The sequence below is a fragment of the Manihot esculenta genome, chromosome 16 (assembly GCF_001659605.2).
Source record: "Manihot esculenta cultivar AM560-2 chromosome 16, M.esculenta_v8, whole genome shotgun sequence".
Lineage (NCBI taxonomy): Eukaryota > Viridiplantae > Streptophyta > Magnoliopsida > Malpighiales > Euphorbiaceae > Manihot > Manihot esculenta.
The window spans coordinates 10,436,532-10,444,606 of NC_035176.2; positions in this window are offsets into that span (position 1 = coordinate 10,436,532).

Here is an 8,075-nt window from a genome sequence, read left to right on the forward strand (position 1 = left end):
TAGCATGTTTCATGCACCATGAGTATGCAATAGGTTGATTGCATTAGAAATCATGAAGATGTTGCATTGCATTCCATGTTGTTGATGTGGATGAATAGTGAATGATCCATTAGTCTCTGAGAAAGACCAGGTGCCCATTCTACGCCCTGGCACGAGTTATGAGGAAGTCCAGGTGCCCATTCTACGCCCTGGCACGAGTTATCAGGTAAGACAGGAAGACCAGGTGCCCATTCTATGCCTTGGCACGAGTTTAGTATGTCGGGACTATTGGTGACACATTCATCCTTGCTGTGAATTGTCTGTGATATGATGCATTTCATATGAGCATGTTTATTAACATGTTTTTATTGTTCTACTCACTGGGCTAGTATAGCTCATCCCTCTCCCTTAACCCCAGTCTTGCAGGATCAGAGTGCAGGGGAAGTCTGAAGAGTTCAGGAAGACTAAAGAGATGTGTAATAGCTTAGTGTGGACATGTAATATTGTAAAGAGATGTTCAGTATTGTATAGTGTAGAGTATTGTGCTTGACCCATGTTGTAAATCCCTTTTGTATACATGGTCTATTTTTGTAAATTTGTTATGGAGATGTCTTATGAGTATGAAAACCAGGTTGACCATAGTATGATAATTAACCCGTCTAGAGCAAGCTCTAGTAAGGGGTTAAGTAAGTACAGAGATAGTACATGCACAAGTTGAGCCTTGGTTCAGAGCAAAGTTTTATGTTTTTACAGAAAATGTATGATCATGTATGGGATTTTACAAGTATGCAGAGAGTATAGCAGGCTTGCTACGGGTCCCGGCGACCTTAAGTCGACCTGGATCCTAGCGCCAGTGGCAGTCCGATTTTTGGGTCGTTACAGATAAATCCTATCTTAATTGTTCATTATCCTCTACATAATTTCTACTATACTCAATCATAACCTTTATGATTATCCAATTAAAGCCAATGTTTGGTTATGTCAAAACATAATAGTCCTCATGTTGGAAACTATGACAATCTCAAGTCAAAGGATTAAGACATAACTACTTTGAGATTCATTTATGACAATAACCCATGTAGTGATCTCAGTGCGGGTCCATCCAATACTTTGTTCTCTAACAAGTATCTATGATTATTGAATTATATCAATATATACATGTAATACCCGGCTAGAGTCCGGCATCGGAATTCCTGTCGTCCGGTGGAATTCGGGGTGTCGGAATCCTCTAGAAGGGTAGGATTTATGTTTTTCTAAGAAAGGTTGAATGTTTTCATGTTTTAAAGATAAATGGAACTAAGTTTTGAGTTGAAATGAACCAAGGCAAGAAGCCAAGTTCGGCCGCCGATGGTAACTTCGGCCGCCGAAAGTGCCCAATGTTCGGCTTCCGAAGTGCAAGTTCGGCCCTGAATGTTGCATGGTTTTGCATGCGATTCGGCAACCGAAGCTGAGTTGGCTAGCCAGCTGAGTCAGTATTTTGGACAGATGTTGGCCTCAGATCATTGCTATAGGATAGGCCACGTCTCTCATGACTCATCTGCAAGCTTTTTAGCTGCTCATGCAGAGTTTCTGTTAGTTTTCAAAGGTTTGAAGGTTTTGAAGTTGAAAAATAAGTTTTGAGGTTTAATGAGTTTGAAGAGGAGTTGATCCATTTTCTTTGTTCAGATCGTTCATCTTCCTGTTTACAAGAGGTAAGTGAAGATCTTGAACTTGTTTTAATGTTTTACAGAAGTTTTATGGAGGTTTGGTTAAAGATGCATGTTTAGGTGAAAAATGATAGTTTTGATGATTTATGCATGTAAGCATGATTATGTGTTAAGTTTGGTATGTTTGTTGGGGTTTTTGGATAGTTTTGGTCCCCTTTGGACATATACTTGAGTATATGTGTGTTGAGGTTTTGATATATGCATGTTTTAAGAAGTTGAGGGGATGGAGGAGCTAGGTTGCCGTCGGGGCTGAGTTCTGGATGAACTCAGGTTCGGCAGCCGAAGGTTCATTCGGCCGCCGAACCTCTTGCATGGTGGCTTTGGCTGCCACAGCTTGCCCCCGAGAGTTTTGAAGTTCGGCTCTGTTTGGGGGGTTCGGCCACCGAAGGTGCCGCCGAAGGTTAGAGACTTTCGTCTCTGGAGTGCCTTTCAGCCCCCGAAACTTGCCCCCGAAAGGGTTCGGCCGCCGAAGATTTAGATTCGGCCGCCGAAGGTGCATGAGTTTCGTCTCTGGAGAGGACTTTCGGCCGCCGAACCTGCCGCCGAAAGTGTCCTGTTCAGCTTTTCTTTTGCATGCTTTGCATGAGTTTTAGAGTGAGATTAAGGGGATTCTTGGGGAGTTTCATAGAGTTATTCTTAAGTTAGTTTGGTCCCTCATTTGAGTCTTTCTGTGCTTACACAGAGCAGAGGAACCAGAGAGAGCAGCAGTGAGTACTGCTCCAGAGTTTACTGAACCTGCAGAGTTAGTCCAGACAGCCAGAGGTGAGTGGAACTAAACTTATTACTTGTTTTAACTTGAGATATTAACTGCTTTAGCATTTTTCATGCATCATGGTTATGCAATAGGTTGATTGCATTAGAAATCACAAAGATGTTGCATTGCATATCTATTTGTTGGAGTGAGTAAATGCTGAATGATCCAGTAGTTCCAGACAGGAAGTCCAGGACCCCATTCTACGGCCTGGCTGGTATAGTAAGACCAGGTTTTCGGTCTATGCCTGGCAAATGGTAAGTACAGGTGTTATATACATATATACATATACAGGACAGGAAGACCAGGACCCCAGTCTACGGCCTGGCACGGTTTACTGGGACTATGTGGTGACAGGTTTACTCTTGATGTGGATTGTCTGTGATATGACGCATTTCATAAGATCATATTTTAATGACTTATTTTATTGTTCTACTCACTGGGCTATAGAGCTCATCCCACTCCCTTAACCCCAGTCTTGCAGGTTCAGTGTACAGTGTACAGGGGAAGTCCAGAAGTGTACAGCAAGAGAAAAGAGTTAATGTAATAGCATAGAGTGGACATGTAATCTTAAAGAGATGTACTAGTTGTGAATTCAGTTAGAATTGTGCTTGACATAGTTGTATTGTAAATCTTTGGTTTATGTACATGATCTGTATATGTATATGTTTTACAGTGTATGTGAAAAACCAAGCTTAACAAGTATGAGATAACTCATCTAGAGCAAGCTCTAGTCAGGGGTTCAGGGTACAGAGTACAGAGTACTGAGTACAGTGATAGTGCATGCACAGGTTAAGCCTTGGTTCAGAAAAGAGTGTTTTTTTTCACAGAAAATGTATGATCATGTATGAGATTTACAGGTACACAGAGAGTATAGCAGGCTTGCTACGGGTTCTAGCGGCCTTAAGCCGACCTGAGTCCTAGCGCCGGTGACGGTCCATTTTGGGGTCGTTACAATACATAATCATCTCATGATTATCAATCAATAATCATACTAGTTATATTTTATTATTATCAACATAATAATAAGTAACCAGGGATGATAATCATTATTATGTAACATGCAAACAAATAATAATGATAAAAACCTCTTTTATTAATAACCAAAACGACATACAAAAAGGTCCAAGATAATGGCCTAGGGCATATACACTAACAATCTCCCACTTGCACTAGGCCTAATCATACAAGTATCTAATACCCATAGACCTAATGTGCTGATCATGCTAAACCTATGAAAGAGCCTTGGTTAGTGGATCTGCAATGTTGTTATTTGTGTCTACTTTGCATATTTTGATATCTCCTCAATCAATGATCTCTCGAATAAGGTGATATCGCCTGAGTATGTGTTTAGATCTCTAATGAGATCTTGGCTCCTTTGCCTGTGCTATGGCACCGTTGTTATCATAATAAAGGTCCATAGGATTTGCAATGCTGGGAACCACTCCCAATTCTGAGATGAATTTCTTCAACCGGACTGCCTCCTTAGCTGCATCTGATGATGCTATATACTCAGCTTCTGTTGTAGAATCTGCTACAGTGCTTTGCTTGGAACTTTTCCAGCTAACTGCTCCACCATTTAAAGTGAATACGAATCCTGACTGCGATCTGAAGTCATCTATGTCGGTTTGGAAACTAGCATCTGTGTAACCATTTACAACTAGCTCGTCTTCCAATCCTCCATAAACTAGGAATGCATCCTTAGTCCTTCTAAGGTACTTTAGGATATTCTTAATAGCAGTCTAGTGACTTTCACCTGGATCTGCCTGATATATGCTTGTTGTGCTCAAGGCATATGAGACGTCTGGTCTAGTACATAACATGGCATACATGATAGATCTAATAGCAGAAGCATAAGAAATCTTATTCATCTGTTCTCGCTCATCAGATGTCATAGGACATTGATTCTTGCTGAAATGAATACCATAAGACATGGGCAAGAATCCTCTTTTGAAATCTTGCATGCTCAACCTCTTCAACACCTTGTCAATATAAGTACTTTGACTTAGACCGATTGTAACGACCCGGAAACCGGACCGCTACCGGCGCTAGGATCCAGATCGACTTTGTAATACCCAGCTAGAATCTGACATCGGAATTCCTATCGTCCGGTGGAATCCAGGATGTCAGCATTCTCTAGAAGGGTAAGATTTATGTTTTTCTAAAGTAATAGAGTATTTTTTAATGTTTTAAAGTTGAAATGAAACGAGTTTTTGAGAGAAAAGAACCATGGCAGAAAAGCCAGGTTCGGCCACCGAAGGTGACATTCGGCCGCCGAACATGCATGGCTTTTGGTTTCACGATAGGCCGCCGAAGGTGGTCTGGCCAGCCACCTATAAAACGGCCCTCAGTCGGTTGAACGGATAAGAATTGCTTTTCCTTTCACTTTCTGAGGTGAGACTCTGTCTTCCTTAAGGTTTCTTCATGTTTTCATTAAATCTTGCAAAGATTTGATTGATTTTTATGTTATTTTGAAGGTTTTGAGCTAAAAACTTAAAGTTTGAAGTTTGAAGTGTTTGAAGGAGAGTTGCTCCAAAACTCCACGTTAGGATCGTTCATCTTCTTGGTTTCAAGAGGTAAGTGAAGATCCTGAACTTGTTTTTATGATTTATGAAGGTTTTATGGGGTTTATGGAGAGAGTTGCATGAATAGGGTAAAAAGAGAGTTTTTGTTGATTTTGTGAGAAAAGCTTGTTTATGTGTTATGCGTTTTGTGTTGTTGGAGTTTTTAGGTAGTTTTTGACCCCTTTGAGCATATACTTGGGTGTATGCAAGTTGAAAAGTTGAGGTGTTTGAGTTTGGGAAGGATTGGAGCTTTTGGCGAGAGGCAGAGCAAGTTTCTGCCTTGCTGATGAACTTAGCTTCGGCCGCCGAAGAAAGTTTCAGCCGCCGAATGTGCTGAGGAGGTGGCTTCGATTGCCTAAGCTTGCCCCCGAGCCTTTGGACTTTCGGCTATGGAGGGGAGTTTCAGCCGCCGAAGATGCCTCCGAAGGTTAGAGACTTTCGTCTCTAGAGTGCCTTTCAGCCCCCGAAACTTGCCCCCAAAAGGGTTCGGCTGCCGAAAGTAGAGATTCTGCCGCCGAAGGTGCTTGAGTTTCGGCTCTGGAGAGGACATTCGGCCGCCGAACCTGCCGCCGAAAGTGCCTTGTCCAGCTTTCCTTTGCATGCTTTGCATGGATGTTTGAGTGAGTTTAAGGGGATTCTTGGGGCATCTAATAGAGTTGTTCATAAGTTAGTTTGGTCCCTCATTTGAGTCCATCTGTATAGGCACAGACCAGAGGAACCAGAGAGAGCAGCAGTGAGTACTGCTCCAGAGTTTCAGAGCCTGCAGAGTCAGTCCAGAGATAGCCAGAGGTGAGTGGAACTAAAGTTAATTCTTTTAATTGAGAAATGAAATGCTTTCAGCATAATTCATGTATCATGAGTATGCAGTAGGTTGTTTGCATTAGATTCCATGAATATGTTGCATTGCATAGTTATTTGTTGATGTGGGTGAATGCTGAATGATCCAATAGTCTCTGAGAAAGACCAGGAGCCTTTGACTACGCCCTGGCAGAAGACCAGGAGCCTTTGGCTACGCCCTGGCAATGGTAAGTACACAGGTGTTATATACACGTATACATATATGACAGGAAGACCAGGTGCTCGATTCTACGCCCTGGCACGGCAGAGTTACCGGGACTATGTGGTGACAGGTTTACCCTTGATGTGAATTGTCTGTGACATGATGCATTCCATAAGATCATATTTTAATGACTTATTTTACTGTTCTACTCACTGGGCTATAAAGCTCATCCCACTCCCTTAACCCCAGTCTTGCAGGTTCAGTGTACAGTGTACAGGGAAAGTCCAGCAGAGTACAAGAAGAGAGAAGAGTTTTGTAATAGAATATTGTGGACATGTAATATTAAAGAGATGTAACCGTTGTGTATAAAGTTAGAAATGTGCTTGACTTAGTTATTTTGTATTGTAAATCTTTTGTTTGTGTACATGATCTAGTTGTGAAACTGTTTTACAGAGTATGTGAAAAACCAGGCTTAACAGGTATGAATTAACCCATCTAGAGCAAGTTCTAGTCAGGGGTACAGAGTACAGAGATAGTGCATGCACAGGTTAAGCCTTGGGGCAGAAAAGAGTTTTTTTTTCACAGAAAATGTATGATCATGTATAAGATTTATAGGTACACAGAGAGTATAGCAGGCTTGCTACGGGTTATGGCAGCCTTAAGCCGACCTGAATCCTAGCGCCGGTGACGGTCCATTTTGGGGTCGTTACAAATTGGTATCAGAGCCTAAGGTTTATATGATCGGACCTATAGAGAGAGTGTCGGGCTCATAGAGGTTAGAGGAAGTCAAGCACAATAGGAAATCATGTCCACTAGGATAGGATGTTGAGTCCTGTCTATTTGTTGCTATGAAATGCCATGATATGCATGTGCATTATTGAGATATATGAGATAAATATATGCTGATATGCTATGTTATGTGTTGTTTTTCAGAGTTAAAATGCGAGGAACTCGTCGATCAACTCGATTGACTGGAGTCCCACCAGATAGTGAGAGAGTAGCTGCTCGTCCTCCTGCATTGCCAAGGGCAAGGTCTCAAAGATCTAGCCGGGAAGGTACGTCAATAGACCCTAGAAGGTCTGTAGACGAGAGCAGAAGAGGAACAGCTAGAGGAGGGAGATCAGAGGAAATGAGGGAGGCTATGGAGGTTGATCAGACAATAGATGAAAGCATGGGTGTAGGCAGATTTGAAGAAGGTATAGGAGAGTCGCAGGGAGGCGCTCAGGCCTCGGGGTTTGGTTATCCAGCCTTTCCTCAGGACTCAGAGTATCCGATGGGTGGTATGTTGGAGTACTCTAGTTTTGTCCCATATCCTACTTACATGCCATATATGCCTTATCCTCATTATTACCCACCATATCCTATGTATCCACCCTCACCTATTCATCCAAGTACAGCACACCCATAGCCAAATGAACCAGTACCTCCACCACCACCACCAGTCCCTGTTGTTGAAGCACAACAACCTAGCTCATTTGGGGGAAGTAAGGTGAAAATGACAGAGTACTTGAAATTGGATGCTCCTAAATACAATACGGGAGATGATCCATTTGAATACCTCAGATCAGTTAGGATGATAACCAGTGAATTGGGAGCTGATGATAGTAGAGCCATTGAGATGGCAGGATTTACACTGAAATGTAAGAAGGCCAGAGAATGGTTCAAGAATTATGTGGAGCCCAAGATGGATAGTATGTCATGGGGAGAGTTCGCCAATGAGTTTCCAGTATGGGCTTTTCCTGATAGTTCGAGGGAGATGAAAATAATAGAATTTGAACAGTTGAGACAGACAGACGAGATGAGTGTTGATGAGTTTACAGATAAGTTCCTGGATTTGCTTCAGTATGTGGGTCAAGCCTATGATACTGATCAGAAGAAGGCAAGGAGATATACTATGAGACTTCATCCCAGGTATTCTTCCTTGATTCTTCCAGCAGAGAAGGAGAGTTTCCACTCTATAGTGGATGCAGCTAGGAAAATGGAGGCAAGTGCCAATATTCAGAAACAGTCAAAGGCACAAGCTTCGGGTTCTAAGGCCCCCAGTTCAGGCAGTAAGAGATGGGATAGAGCGAAAG